The following is a 16,521-nucleotide window of genomic DNA, read 5'->3' as shown; positions in this document are numbered from 1 at the left end:
AATCAGATCAGCTGTTCGTCTCCTTTGCTAAATTTGCTCTGGGTAAAGCAGTATCTAAAGTTACACTATCTAAGTGGATTGCTAATTGTATTCTGCAGGCATATGACACTTCAGGTAGACCTGCTCCTCAGAGGGTTACGGCTCATTCTACTAGGGCAGTTTCCACGTCAGCCGCCTTTAAGTCCCGTGTATCATTGGATGATATCTGCGGCAGCTACTTGGGCCTCGCCTCATACTTTTATTTCTCATTACAAGGTGGATGTTGTTTCTAGAGGAAGAGCATCCTTTGGCTCAGCGGTGCTCGAACATCCTTCCATGACGCCCAAGATTCAGGTAGCTAGGGACTCTTGTCCCACAGGTTGCAGACGAATGAAGTCTGCCTACTTCAGATTTAGAAGTTATGTACTCACCATAACGTTCCATCTGAGTAGGTGACTTCATTCGATGCAACATCCCTCCATCCCCTGACCTTTATAGAGCGAGTATTTATGCTGTTTTAGTATACTGTTGTCAGTATTTTGAGGCAAACTCAATCTGAGGTCAGTCAGGGCTTGGCAAGGGGTTATGGGTAAGAGGGAGGAGCTAGGAGCTCGGAGCTCGGAGCCTAAGCTTTTGAATTGCCGGCTCGGATCCGAGGTCGGATCCGATACCCACAGGTTGCATCCGAATGAAGTCACCTACTCAGATGGAACGTTATGGTGAGTACATAACTTCTAATTCCTGTAATCCTTCCCAGCATTCCCACTGTTTACAAGCCTCATAATAAAATTAGGGGAGTAATGACCAGGCCTCTTCTCATCCCCTGTTGGTGGCTGAAAAGGGTATAGTCACAGGACCTAACTGTTCTAGCAGCACTTGAAATTCTAATATTCCTGGCCAAGGATGTCATCCATCATTTCACAATGTGACCTGTTATCTGAGGTTGACCCTTCAGTTATGCTGTCTGCCCAGGTGAGAGGTTGTGAGGGGAAAACTATTAAGCAGGCTTATACTTCCATATGGAAGAGGTTGTCTGTTTGGACAAAGCAGTGCTCAGTGCTAGGTCTTTGTTATTCCATGATAAGCATCTGTTTGCGTGAATGCATGTGAAGATTGTGTACTCACTGTAATGGTGAATCTCATTAAAGCTTCATTTTTTGGAAGTAAGCCAGCCACTTTCTTTTTGCCTTATTGTTCTTTGTGCTGTTTTGTGCCATCTAAAACTGATGAATTAGGAGACTCTCATCAAGAATAAAATGGAGGGTGGGGGTATTGGCATCTTAATATTCTAAGAGATGAGTAGTTCCGACACTTGTGGCATAAACCCTTCTACTCCTGCAGCCTGAACTCTACTCTCAAGTCTACCTTTGTGGTGTGTATACACCTTTCCCATCACATTGTCTTTAAATGGTCCAGTATTGCTTCAGACACTCATACTTAGCAAGCATAGATACTGTTTGCAGTACAAGTACTGTGTAATGTACATATGCGCTAGAAATGACCAGCCAGCACTACTGTGTGTACGAGTGCTACAGAGTTTATTATATATAGGACAGTGGGACTCTGTAATTTGGAACTGCTCTCCCTCAAATGAAGCCATCTCAGCTAGGAAGCAAGTTGTATTAGAGATTAGCAGATTGTGTTAAGCTGCTGTCTGCATTGTAATTAATTCTAATTTATCTTTTTCCACAGTAGAAAAAATGCAGTCTGTTTGCTATAGATAGCAAGTCATTGAGTCTACATTATACAGTCAGATTTTTTTCAAATACTTGATCTCTTTTACAACTGCGGTGGTGGTGCTGCAGTAGCGTTGCTGCCTCACAGTTAGATGTTGCCTGTTCGATTCTCAGTTTGAGCGTCTACTGTGTGACGACATGTGTGAATGGGCGTTCCTTCGTTGGAGGTTGTGCGTTAGGCCCGGCAAGCCAGCATGTAAAACTCTACTGCCAATCATTAGTGGACCGGAGTTCCGCTGTGGCGACCTAACCGAAAAGCACACACACACACACACACACACACACACACACACACACACACACACACACACACACACACACACACACACTTGATCTCTTTTACAAAGACGTTTACAGTTTGTTCATGTAACTTGTTTGGTATGCTTCTGGTTAATGTAACTTGTTTGAATGTTAAGTTTTGTATCAAGGATGGCACAGAGTATGCTTCTTTGTGACGTTAGGCAGTATAGCCTAGAAATGCAAGGCTGTATGCAAGTTGTGTACAGTAGTCATTCAGCTCTGTAGTGAAAGTAGGTTGAAATATAATTTTTGAGGCAAGCACACAAGTACATGACAGGATTTATTTTGACACATGCAAATTTGTAAAGGCAGTAGTGAAGTGATATTGGAAAACAGGCCTTCAATCTCAAATTTAAGTACCACAATTATAATAAAAATATAATAAGTTGTTATAGCTCCTCCTGTGTTAACAGTTTGTGAGGATGCATTTTTGCAGCCAGTATTTTACGACTTCCCGTCCTTTTGCCACCTATAAGTTTGATAGATGATATCAGAACGTTACACCCAAAAAATTCCTTTTATGTGTTTCATTTATTTAAACTGCCTCTAAGAAGTGCTTATGACATTACTAATACTGTTTCTGGAGCACCAGATTTTGAGTAAGTGTTAAGAATTGCCTGGCTTCATTGTCAGTGTCCTACAGATCTCATTGCTGACGTCCTTTATGCTCCCCTAGATAAGGGGTTGCTCTTAAATTCTTCCTCTGCTGAGGTGTTTTGAAAGGATTACTTAGGAAAAAACATTTCCTTTATTTTCTTCTCTAATAGTAAATTAAAACATGAATCTTTCTCCTTGTCGTGAATTAAAAAAAGCTTTCTAGCAAAGCAGTTACATTTTCCATAAAATAATGCAGGGAGCTCCAGTAAGATAGCAAGTTACTCCCTTGATCTTAGACTTGCTAACTAATCAGTCTTAATATATCTTCCTTCTTAGGTATTCCCCTCCACTCCATAGCAATCTCCTATGGTTTCCCAAAACTATTTCTCCAAAGGATTTCAGATTCCTGGCTATTGAGACTCTATAAAAATGACTACATTTGTGCATTTACTAGTTCCTTCTCAGTTTGTTAATCCAAAACTGTCTGTCCAAAGGATTTTAGATTCCTTGGTATTGAGAATCTGTAAAATTACATTTGTACATTTTCTAGTCACTACTCATTTTATTATTCCACATATATCTCACATTATTTGTGAACCATGTCCAACTGTTATCCCAGATATGTCTGACATTATTTGTGAACCATGTCCAACAGGAGGAAAGTCCAGTACTTCTACAACTAACAAGACATTTTAAAAGTGTCATACGTTAAGAAACAATGGTTGTCGTAAAATGTTTTATATTCCTTGTGACCTCTGTCATCTCCATACCTTCTGCCAGTGGTGGTCACTGACAACATCATAGGATCATAGGAGATTACTAGGCTATCAACCCGGAAGTCATTGTAAGCCTACCGATTTCATCCCAATGTAGTACCATAGAAATGCTTGTCAGTCCCCAAGATTGCATTTAGTGATGACAGCCCATGCCCAGGAGGGGTGTGGGCTCTGTCCCTGGTAAGAATTTATGGTGCCCCATCCACTCATCCAGGTACCTCTTGAACAGTGTCATAGAGGTGCTCTGTTTCACATGAATTTGGTAGCCTGTTCCAAAGACATGGCAGGCGCTGGGAGATAAATCTATCTCTCCAGCATGTCATATTTAAGATGTTCTTCGTGTTTCACTGTTGCAGTCATTACATTTGGGTAATCTGCTGGCAGGTTGCCCTCAGTCGGCCTGAATATCAAAGTCTTGGGTCCTGCGTCGGTTGCTGTCTCCTCTTCCGTGACGTCAGGTCATCAGGGGTATAAAACATGCAGCCGACGTCATTTTATTCAGTCTTTCTTGCCGCGCGGTGCCCGAAGCAGAAGCAGTTCGCAAGTGCATGTCGGCCGACTCCTGAAATTTTCGCATTCAAGCTTCAGAACCGAAGTCTTCAATTAAAGCTAAGTACCCCGTTGGGGAAACTTTTTCTTGCTCCTTAATGATGTCAGTAAAAGTTAATAATTGCATTACTTGTGGGAAGCAAATACCTCATAAGGATTTTCATTTGTACTGTATTCCTTGCCTAGGCCCAGATCATAACATGCCTTGCTGTCGGTTTTCTGCTAGATTTAACCAACGCACTATTAAGCGTCTGTATATTTTTGCATCAAAATATTTTGGATCCAGATTTAATTACCCTGAAATGTCATCTGATAGCAGTCCGACTAACTGAGTTCACAAAAAATGCAAAGAAAAAGACCGAGATAGACCGTCGAGGTCCAAAACTGACAACGAAGCTTCTCCTAAGCCAGTCGCCGGTACGCAGTGAGACGCTTTCGCAGCCCCTGATACCTGCTACTTTTGAGCCGCAGGCCTCTACCGAGACCCATGCAGAGTCTGGTATGCCGCAAAATTTTCAGAGTATTGAACCCACGGATGTCTCTCCCTCAGATGGGTCCGGAGCCGCCGAGCAGACACCGGCTTCTGAGGGTGTTTTCAGGCCTCAACATTTCTATACAAAACCGATGCCAGCTTCAAAAACCAAAACAACTTCTAAGACTAAAAAACCGACGCATGAGCCATGTGCTCAGGCCCCCTATGCCTAAAAAAACAGATGATCAAAATGGATGAGGACTTAATTACCTTGATCAGGGGTTCCCAACCCCCCCCCTGCTAAGGGGTTCCCAACCCCCCCCTGCTAAGAGGCCTAGGCAAGACACTGATTTTGAATCTTCTGATCACGTTTTTATTTCTTCTGATTCCTCTTCTGATCAGGAATTTTCTATACCACCCTATGAGGATTCAGATGCAGAAGAATCCATCCCATCTGCATCTCCTCCTGAGGATTATTCTTTTGGAGAAACCTTGCATACTTTAAGGGAACATTTTCATTGGGAGGGTCAGGATTTCTCTGAATCAAAAAAGAGGCTTAGGGATTTCCTTCTTCCTCAGCATAGGCCTTTGGCTATACCTCTTGTATTAGACATTGATGATGTGTTTTTGGAATCAAGCATGGCTCCTGATTCCCTTCCTCCGGCTCCTAGTAAGCCAGACCGATATTACGGGGTTCCTGACTCCCACAAATATTTATTCAAAAATCCTGCTGCTGATCCTGAAACTATCTCACAGGGTCCCAAAGGTGTAAAGGCCTCTACAGCCAAAAATCTTACCCCCTCTGATAGAGATTCCAGGGCGCTGGATAGATGGGGAAAGAAGGTTTATACGTCTACAACCTTGGCAATTAGGGCCTTAAACTGCCAGTTTCATATGCTTAAGTATCAACAGCATGTTATGGGCTTATTGAAGCAAAAAATAATGTTGATATCTGATTGTGTGGAGAATAAAGAATTACAGAAATTACTGCATGCAGCAGAACAGGTTGGAAAGCATACTTTGCAATGTGGTTTTGATTCCTTGGAGGCCTCTTGCAGGGTCGCAGTTACTGGATCTGTGATTTAGAAGGCATGCCTGACTCAAGGAGCAAAATCTGCCTGATCATGTTAAAGTTAAATTGTTGGATGCACCTTTACAGCATGATACTCTGTTTGGTAATAAGGCAGAAGAGGTTTTAAAGAAAATGGAAGACAAAGCTAAATCTATGCAAACTGTAAAAGATTTCTTACAAGTGCAGCCACCAAGATTCAGTAGGCACTGGCCTACTAAAAATTGGTCTTTTCCTGTGTCCAACAGAGCCTCACAAGGCAAACCCAGGCGCTCAAAAGGCTCTAGATACCAATCACAGGGTTCTTACAGGTCAAAGCAATGGGGTGCCTCTACCTCCAAAAGTGGAGGAAACAAAGCACAACCCTACAATAAGCAGTCTCAGTGATTTCCATCTACCATCACCAAGCACTTATCTTTTGGCAGCCCCCTTGGGGGGAAAATTAGCACTTCATGCTCAAAATTGGCAGTTAATTACCAAGGACAAGTGGGTATTAAACATAGTATCCCAGGGGTACAGATTTCATTTCCATACTTTGCAATTCCAAACAGCTGGCCAGATCTGCCACAAAATCAATGGGCAGAGGCTCAGAAACAAGTTATGTCCCTCATGGATATGGGGGCTATTCAACCAGTACCAGAACAGGAAAAAGGACAAGGCTTTTATTCAACACTGTTCCTGGTACCCAGAAAAGACAATGCCTGGCATCCAATACTGGACTTATAGATTTTGAACACATTCTTGGACATTCCAAAATTCAAAATGCTGATTTTCCAACAGCTACTGCCCATGCTGGGCAAGAATGCTTGGTTAGTGGCTCTAGACTTAAAAGAGGCATACCTGCATATCCCAATAAAGTAATCGCTTCAAGGCAGGTTTTATGCATTACCAATTCTCTGCACTGCCCTTTTATGCATTGCCAATTCTCTGCACTGCCCTTTGGCTTATCTACTGCGCCCAGGGTCTTTACAAAGTGCCTGGCACCAGTAATTGCATTCTGCAGACAAAGAAGCATACAAATTTATCCTTATCTGGACGACTGTCTCATTCAAGCAGAAGACAAGGACATTCTTCTTCAACATCTGGCATTTGTAAAAAGGCTTCTAACATGTCTAGGGCACACAATAAATGAAAAGAAATCACAACTGGTACCCTCTCAAAAAATTACATTCCTGGGTGCAAGCTTGAATACAACTGCCCAGATGGCTTACCTTACGCCAGGCAAACTAAGGCAATTGACTATGTACTTCAAACAGATCGCAACAAAAACCCAGTTATCTGCAAGACAAATTCTGCAGGCTTTGGGGTTCATGGCATCCTGCATTCTACTAATTCCATATGCAAGACTGCATATGAGGAAACTTCAATGGTATCTAAAAAGTTTATGGAGTCAACATTGTCACAGTCCGGAAACAATGATTCCTCTCATTCCCTGCCTACAACAGGAGTTTCTTTGGTGGGCAGAGACATGTCACCAAAACAAGAGACGGTCTTTCACTCTACCCCCTGCCACCCAAACCCTAACTACAGACTCATCAGACTATGCTTGGGGGGCCCACCTGGCGGGGAGATGCATTCAGGGCATATGGAAACCAAAACAAATGCATTTGCATATCAACCAGAAAGAAATGCTAGTTGTTCAGAATGCCCTGACAGCCTTCAAGGACTTGCTTCATCCAGGACAACTACTGATAAAGACGGACAACACCACGGTTATGTGGTACATAAACAAGCAGGGGGGTACACATTCCTACCCCCATTTGCAGACTAGCCATGGCATCGTGGGACACAACCTTGACTTACCAAGTACATCTTCAAACACAATTCCTGCCAGGAAAACAAAATACTCTGGCAGACGACCTAAGCAGAAATCTTATGGACCCTCACGAGTGGAAACTGGATCCACAAGTCTTCAACATGGTAACACAGAAATGGGGGAGTCCAGACATAGATCTATTTGCCTCTCCCCAAAATTATCAACTGGACAAATTCTGCACAAGGACTTACCACAGACAAGCATGGAAAGTGGATGCCCTATCCTTCAGTTGGAAAAACCTATCAGTCTACGCCTTTCCTCCTCTGCCTCTTCTCCCCAAGGTCTTACTAAAGGTCAGACAGGAAAAACTAAAAATGATCCTAATTGCCCCAGACTGGCCTCACCAGCACTGGTACCCAATTCTAAGGAATATGTCTCAACTCCCTCCTTGGTACTTGCCTCAAATACCTCATCTACTGTCTCAGCAGAGCAGTCACATTCTGCACACTCAGCTCCAAACTCCGAACCTGGCAGCATGGCTGATCATGCAATTTTTCAAACACCTCTCAGTAAATAGGTTCATAGGTAGATACTAGGCTATCTGCCCTAGGGCATTTATAAGCCTAGCCAGAGTGTATTTGGCTTTCACCTCCCTATTAGATTAGCCTACTGTCCCTCTGTAAAGTAGGTCACAGAAGGTACCCTTTTAAGATTAGTTTACTGTGCCTCTGTCTAGCAGGGACACAGGAGAGATCCCAGGGGTGAATTTGCGATTTCCCATCCACGCGTCCAAATTTTGCTTGAAGAGGGTCAGCGAGGGGCTATGTCTAACATGAATTGGGATTCTATTCCAGAGTGAGGGGAGCCTCTGGGAAATGAATCTGTCCCTCCAGCATGTCCTATTTATTTTTGTGCTGTGGTTTAGGTCCATGGAGCGTGTAACTCTAAGGGACTTGGATTTTTTGAGGTGGAGCATGTCCATTAATTCTGGGTTTGACATGGCTTTGTACGTCAGGCATAGATCGCCTCTGAGTAGGCGGTAAGCAACAGAGTAGAGCTGGAGTTTCTTTAGTCTAGCTGCATAGCACATCTGTTTGTAGCCCATGATCCTCTTGGTGAGGTACTTTTGGGGTCTGTCCAGTTGCTGCAAGTGTCGGGTAAGGTACATCCCAAAAGGGGCATTGTATTCAATTATGGGCCTGATGAGTGACGAGTAGAGGGGCACAATGACCTCTCTTGATCTAGATGCGAACCCTTTCGTGATAAGGTGGGCTATATAGAAGGTCTTTCTAACCACTTTGGCAACGTGATTATCAAAGGAGAGATTACTATCTACGTTGGTCCCCAAATCTCTAATTATTTCTTCCGTACTTAATGGATTACCACCTATGTGGTAATTTGTGGGCACCTTGTTTTTCCCAAAGGGGATGACTATGCACTTTTTAGCATTTAGCTTGAGGCCGTGGCTCTAGCACCAAGCATCCGTCTCTGTGAGACCCTTTTGGAGGATGCTTGTGTCAGCTGGAGATTCGATTATGGCCCCCAGTTTGCAGTCATCTGGAAACTTTGTCAGCCATAATCCCCCCGTGTTAGCCTGAACCTCAGAGAAGTATATACCGAACAAGTGAGGTCCCAGAACTGAGCCCTGTGGGACGCCACTTGTAACTGGTTTGGATTCGGACATGGCACCTGCGATTTTGACCATGTGGGTTCTATCTCTGAGCCAGGTTTGCAACCCATCTTGTGATATAGGGGTTGATATTTAAGCTGGTAAGCTTATTTATGATGCCCGAGTGGGGTATTGTGTCGAAGGCTTTTGCGAGGTTCAGGTAGGCTGTGTGGACTACCTTGCCCTCATCTATGGCTTTGGTAAGTGTTTCAAAGAAATCAACTAGGTTTAAGAGGCAAGATCTGCCCTTAACAAAGCTGAATTGGGTAGGGTCCAGTGTCTGGAGGCTCCCAATGTCTTTGTTTATGAGTTCCATGATAATATGCTCCATAGCTTTACAGACCAGACTAGTCAGGCTTATGGGGCGATAGTTTCTGGGGTCCGTTGTGGCACCACCTTTGTGGAGTGGGACCACTGTAGCTGTATGCCATTCTTTGGGTACATATCCTGTAGTACGGCTAAGTTTGAACAGTGACTTAATGTGAGGGTTCAGTTCTTGGAGCTCGTGCAAGACACAGCCTGGGACACCGTCCGGTCTCATAGATGCTGTGTTTTTTGCTTTGGAGAGGGCAGCTTTCACCTGTGCATCTGTGATGGTCAGGTAGGTTACATTCAGTTGGGATAGGCATTTGCTCCTTTGGGGGGGAAGGGGGGAGAAGTTTGCGCTGAATCTGTCTGCCAGGATGTTGGCTATGTCTGTAGGTTCGGTATATTTTGTACCGTTATGCAATAATTCAGAGCATATCTGGGAGTTTCCGCCCATGTTCCTGACATAGCTAAAGAAGGCCTTGTGATTATCTTTAGTGTCTAGGGCAATTTTTCTTTTGAAACTGGCCTTTGATGATTTTATGAGGGATCGAAGTTTCTTGCTAATACTGATCAGAGATGCCTTCCCTTTTTGGGATTTTGCTCTGACATGTAGTAGCTTCCTCCTTCTGTTGTATAGCTTATTTATGGCCGGGGTCCACCAGACCGGTCTCCTGTTTTTGGAGGAGTGAGTCTTGGTTTTATTTGGGATAGTGCAATCCATGCATTCCTGCAGGTGCTCATAGAATGCATTTGTAAAGGATTCTGCGGATGTGATGGATGTCATTTTGGAAGCCAGAAGGCCTAGTACTAGAAAATCTTATACTGATAAATGGAAGAGATTCTGTGCTTGGAACCAAGCACAAGGAAATGACACAGCAAAACCAAATGTTCCTCAGATTTTACAATACTTGACTGAGATGCTCGACAAGGGCCTATCTTTTTCTTCAATAAAAATCCATGCCTCTGCCATCTTGGCTCATTACAACACAGAGACTCCCATCTTTTCTCATCCCCTGCTAAAACAGTATTTTAGAGGGACCAAAAATTTAAGGCCTCCCCGAAGATCACCAACTCCTGCATGGGACCTCAATTTTGTGCTGGAAAAACTCACCCTGCCTCCTTTTGAACCAACAGCTACTGCGGATATAAAGGTTTTATCTTGGAAAACAGCTTTCCTTTTGGCAATCACTTCAGCAAGAAGGGTTTCAGAACTACAGGCCCTCGTGGTTGTGGAGCCTTTTATTACATTTCACCCGGACAGGGTGTCCCTCAGAACCAATCTTTCCTTTATGCCTAAGGTGGTATCCAGTGTGACTCTTAACCAAACTATTCACCTGCCAACATTTTACCCAAATCCGCAGAACAAGGGGGAGCAGATTCTGCATTCATTGGGCGTACACAGACAACTAAGAATTTACTTAAACAGGACCAAATCTCTAAGAAAGTATGCAGGGTCAGAGGGGAAGGGCTATATCAAAGCAGACTATTTCTAAGTAGATAAGCCACTGCATTCGTTTCTGCTACTTGCGTCATGGTAAACCGGTGCCCAAGGGAATCAGGTCACATTCCACCAGGGCTGCCTCTACCTCAGCAGCCTTTCTCAGAGGAGTTCCAACCAAAGACATTCTAGAAGCTGCTACTTGGAGCTCTGTTCATACTTTTACAAAGCATTATCATTTGCCTCTCTTCTCTAAGTCCAGGGCAGGCTTTGCCACTGCAGTTCTGCAGGGCCTTATAGCCGCTCCTAATGCTATTTAGTTCCATCCTCCCATCCATACCTTTGGGATTCTACCCAAATGTAATGACTGCAACAGTGAAACACGAAGAACATAGTACAGTTGTGTACACTACCATAAATGTAGATGTTCAAGGGTATTCACTGTTGCAGTCTGGGTTACTCACCCGCCATCCCCCTTTTTTCTATAACTTCTCTTTCCTTCACTATATTCTAAAGCCTTTGTGGTGTATTTGCTTTTAGATGAAGGTAAAGTTTATGTTGCTAAAAGTGCATTTACATATATATTGCATGGCAGCATGTTTTATACCCCCTGACGACCTGACATCATGAAAGAAGAGACAACAACCGACGCATGTCTCAAGACTTTGATGTTCAAGCCGATTGAGGGCAACCTGCCAGCAGATTACCCAAATGTAATGACTGCAGCAGTGAATACACTCGGACATCTACATTTATGGTAAGTGTACACTACTGTACTTTACAGGCCATATTTATGTCCCTGTTATGAGTAGCCATAGTCCAGGTTGATTTATGGATGTCCTTCATGGATGCATCTGCAGTCATAACAACTGGGTTGTCCTGTCGTCAGGCAGCCCTTCAGTCGGCCGGATTCCAAAGTCCGGGTCCGGCTTCGGCTGATGTCGCACTTCACCCGACGTCATCTCTGTTGGACTTCGGGTATAAAGCATCAGCCGACGCCATTTTCTCCAGTCTTTCTTGCCGCGTGGCGCCCGAAGCAGAAGCTGTTCGCAAGTGCCGGTCGGTCGGATCCAGAGATTACTTCTACCGAATACTACTTCGAAGACTTCTAAAGCTAAGTACCCCGTTGGGGACTCTTTCTTGCCTCAGCCGATGTCAGAAAAAGTTAATAATTGTTTAACCTGTGGGAAACAAATACCTCATAAAGATTTCCACTCTTACTGCCTGCCTTGCTTAGGCCCAGCCCACGTAGCAGCCTGTTCGTCCTGTGCTTCTTTCAACCGACAACGGCTTAGGCGTCGGTCGGAGTTTGCAGAACAGTTTTTCGGTTCTGATTTTGCGTACATTATGCCGCCGGATCCTCCGACTACGCATTCTGCCAAAACGCAAAGAAAAGACCGACACTCGCGGTCCACGGTTTCGCCGAAACCATGGTTAAGCAAACATGAGTGTCTCGGTTTCGGCGAAACCGAGAAAACTGATCAAAATACAGCTGAATCTATCTCTACAACTGAGGTCCCTGCTAGCACTCTTGAATCGGCCTCAGAAATTTTACCCACTACGGTGCTTACCACTGACTTATCAGACACTATTCCTTGGATGTCTCTACCCCAGCACGTGGTGCTGCTAGGCCTCCAGCAGCCATGTCCATTAAGGCCTTCGCCAGGGCTAAAGCAGCCAAGACTACTAAAACAGTGCCTGTTAAACCCCCCTCAACCAGGCCCTCTTCCAGTTCCCAAATGCTTACTTTGGCAGAAGATTTAATTTCATTAATTAGAGGATCTCAACCTCACCCAGACAGGGCCTCTCAGCCCCCAGAGAAGAGACCTAGGGCAGAGCCCCATGAGCCAGTGCCCTCTGATGATTCTGCTGATGAATCAGACATAACTGACCAGCCAGAGGCTCCTTTCTCCAATTTTGAAGATTCTGATGCTGAAGAATCCATTCCAGCTGCTTCCCACCAGAAGAATTCTCCTTTGGGGAAACCTTGCATGCCATGCGAGAACAGTTCCAATGGCAGCAACAGGATTTTTCAGACTCCAGGAAAAGACTTAGGACCTTTTGCACCTTCCACAGCACAGGCCCTTAGCTATACCTCCTGTTCTCTCTGTGGTGGATGATGCTTTCAATGATGTCTGCTCCGCTCCAGATTCTTTACCCCAGCCCCTGACAAACCTGGCAGATATTACAGGGTGCCAGATACTCATCAACACCTTTACAAGGCCCCTCTTGCAGACGCCGAAACTATTTCCCAGAGTCCCAAGGCAGTAGCCGCGACCATAGCTAAAACCCTGTTCCTTCTGAAAGGGAAGCAAGGTCATTAGACAGATGGGGTAAAAAGGTTTACACTTCAGCCACTCTCTCAGCTAGAGCTTTAAACTGTCAGTTTCACATGATACAATACCAAGAGTTTATGCTTGATCAGTTAACTAAAAAGCTAACCACTGATGAATCTCTTGATAAGAAATATGTATTAGAAATGGTAAATAACATACAGCAAGTTAGTAACCATTCTTTAAAATGTGGCTATGATGCACTGGAGGCTTCATTTAGATCAGCCATGACTGGCACTGTAATTAGAAGGCATGCATGGCTAAAGGAGCAAGCTTTACCGGATCATGTTAAATCTAAATTGCTAGATGCTCCTATGGATAAAACAAGTTTGTTTGGTACACCTGCCCAGCAGGTTATGAAGAAAATGGAAGAAAAGGCAAAATCAGTCCAGACAGTTAAAGATTTCTTGCAGGTTCAACCGTCAAAGTTTAGGAGGAACTGGCCTGCCAAAAATTGGTCCTTTCCTGACTCCACAAGTCCTCAAAGGGGCAGGTATAGGCGTTCCAGAGGCAGAAATCAATCCAGAGGAGGTGCCTACAGAGGACGACAGTGGCAAGGTAACAACAGAGGCACAGACTCCACACCTGCCACTACATCAACACAGCCACAGTGACTTAATCCTAAACCCGCCTACCAGGGAACAAATAGCAGCTCCTCTAGGCGGAAAGCTAACTTTATTTTCAAAAACTGGCACCACATAACAAAGGACAAGTGGATTTTACGAACCATAGATCAAGGTTACCGGTTCCACTTCCACACTTTACCAGACAAAGAGGAATGCCAAATCTACCTCCAAATCAAAAGACAGAGGCTCTACAACAGATAATGGAGTTAGCAAACATGAGAGCTGTGGAGAAAGTGCCAACAGCAGAGCAAGGAAAGGGGTTCTACTCCAGACTATTCCTAGTTCCAAGAAAGGAAAAAGTTGGAGACCAATTCTAGACCTGTCCACCCTGAATACTTACATCATTGTCCCAAAATTCAAAATGCTGACCCTACAGCAACTTCTTCCCATGCTGGGCAAGGAGTGTTGGCTGGTAACTCTAGATCTCAAGGAGGCATACCTGCACGTCCCCATTCGACCAATCTGCAGAAGATACCTCAGATTTCTTGCAGGATCAGAGCACTATCAATTCTCAGCATTGCCCTTTGGCTTATCTACTGCACCCAGAGTATTCACAAAATGCCTGGCATCAGTAATCGCCCATTGCAGACTACAGGGAATTCAAATTTATCCATACCTGGACGACTGCCTGATACAAGGAGACAACAAAAGCAAGCTGACAACAGATTTACAAAGGGTCATTTACTTGCTTCAAGCACTGGGATACACAGTCAATTTACAAAAGTCAAGACTGATACCATCCCAGACAAGGACTTTCCTGGGAGACGAATTGGACACAGTAAGACAAATGGCATTCCTAACTACAGAAAAACAAAAAGAACTCCCTCTTTACTTCTTGGCACTAACAAAACTGAACAAGTTAACAGCAAGAAAGGTACTGCAGGCCTTGGGTTTCATGGCATCATGCATAATCTTGGTTCCATTTGCCAGACTACATATGAGAAAACTACAGTGGTACCTAAAGAATTTATGGTCCCAACACAGACACAGCCTATAAACGGAAATCCCACTAATACCATGCTTAAAACAGGAGTTCCTATGGTGGGCTCAGGCATGCCAGTCAAACCCAGGACTGCCCTTTCAAGGTCAAGCAAGCCAGACCATCACAACAGATGCTTCAGACCTAGGATGGGGGCGATATGCTGGACAAATGCGTACAAGGATTGTGGACACAGGACCAACTTCACCTGCACATCAACCTAAAAGAAATGCTGGCAGTAAAACTGGCAATCCAAAAGTTCAGACCATTTCTCAAGGAGGACCACTTGATGATAAGGACAGACAACACCACAGTCATGTGGTACATCAACAAACAGGGAGGCACTCATTCTTACCCCTATGCAGAATGACTTTGGAGCTGTGGACCCTGGCACTCAGCTACAACATCCAGTTACAGGCAATATTTGTGCCAGGAAAGAAAACTCTCTAGCAGATATGTTAAGCAGGACCACATCGGATGCCCACGAATGGCAGCTGCACCCGGATATCTTCAAGACCATCTCAAAGAAATGGGGAATGCCTCAGATAGATCTATTCGCATCACCTCTCAATCACCAGCTCAAAAAATTCTGCACAAGGACATTCCACCCACTAGCATGGAAAGTGGACTCGCTCTCCTTCAGCTGGAAAGGCCTAACAGCATATGCATTCCCACCTCTTCCCTTGATACACAAAGTACTACTAAAAATCAAGGAGGAACGTCCAAGGATAATCCTGATAGCTCCAAACTGGCCAAGACAGCATTGGTACCCACTACTGAGGAGCATGTCTCGGAACAATATGTGGCCAATTACCCTGATGCCTTTGATGCTAACTCAGAACAACTTCAGCACCATGCATCCAAACCTAAAACGCTGCAACTGACTGCATGGAACATCACATAGCAGCTGCTAATACAGAACTTTCACAAAGAGTTAAAGACATTATTCTTGAAGCACGCAGGCCTTCAACTAGAAGGAATTATGCTGGGAAATGGAAAAGGTTTGTCATTTGGAGTTCTGAAAGAGGAAAAGATGTATCAAACATAGATATGCCTAACATTCTGGAGTATCTGGCGAACTACTTCATTCAGGCCTGTCCTACTCCTCCATCAAGATTCATGCATCAGCTATTTCAGCAGAATACAGCTTTGATCCACCTGTTTTCTCACACCCTTTGCTCAGGCAGTTCCTCAGAGGAATCAAGAATGTAAAACCTCCAAGGAAACCACCATTGCCAGCTTGGGACTTGAACTTTGTGCTAGAAAAATTGACACTATCACCTTTTGAACCAGCAGCAACAGCAGACCTACAACACCTGTCATGGAAAACTGCTTTCCTACTGGCAATTACTTCAGCAAGGAGGGTTTCAGAACTACAGGCCTTAATGGCAGTGCAACCCTTTCTAATCTTCCACCAAGATAGAGTGTCCATGAGGACTAATCCTACATTTATGCCTAAGGTGGTATCCAGAGTATCTTTAAACCAGGCAATCCACCTGCCTACCTTCTTTCCCAACCCACAAAACAGAGGGAAAGAATACTGCATACCTTGGATGTACATAGACAGCTACGCTACTACTTGGACAGAACAAAAAATAGCAGAAAGACTGACCAACTTTTCGTAGCCTATGCAACAGGAAGGGAAGGAAAAGCTATTTCCAAACAGACAATCTCCAAATGGATAGGAAATTGCATACGATTCTGTTACTCCTTCCATGGAAAGCCAATTCCACAGAACATAAGACCTCATTCTACAAGGGCAACAGCCACTACCACAGCCTTCTTACGAGGAGTGGCTACCAAAGACATTATTGAGGCGGCTACTTGGACCTCCGTGCATACATTTGCCAAGCATTATAATTTACCTCTATATTCCAGATCCCGAGCAGGGTTTGCCACTGCTGTTCTGCAAGGGATCCTAAACACACCATAA

General features: G+C 44.3%; 1 protein-coding gene across 1 annotated transcript in view; it reads left to right on the top strand.

Annotated features, from left to right (window-relative positions):
* Nucleotides 1-16,521, top strand: part of MAEA (macrophage erythroblast attacher, E3 ubiquitin ligase) — a 1,186,461-nt gene that overhangs the window by 1,168,350 nt on the left and 1,590 nt on the right. The window lies entirely within an intron of this gene.

The sequence above is a fragment of the Protopterus annectens genome, chromosome 2.part1 (genome assembly GCF_019279795.1).
Source record: "Protopterus annectens isolate FY-2018-M chromosome 2.part1, PAN1.0, whole genome shotgun sequence".
Classification (NCBI taxonomy): Eukaryota; Metazoa; Chordata; order Ceratodontiformes; family Protopteridae; genus Protopterus; species Protopterus annectens.
The sequence above is the reverse complement of the archived record's forward strand: the minus strand, read 5'-3'. Positions and strand labels throughout refer to the sequence as shown.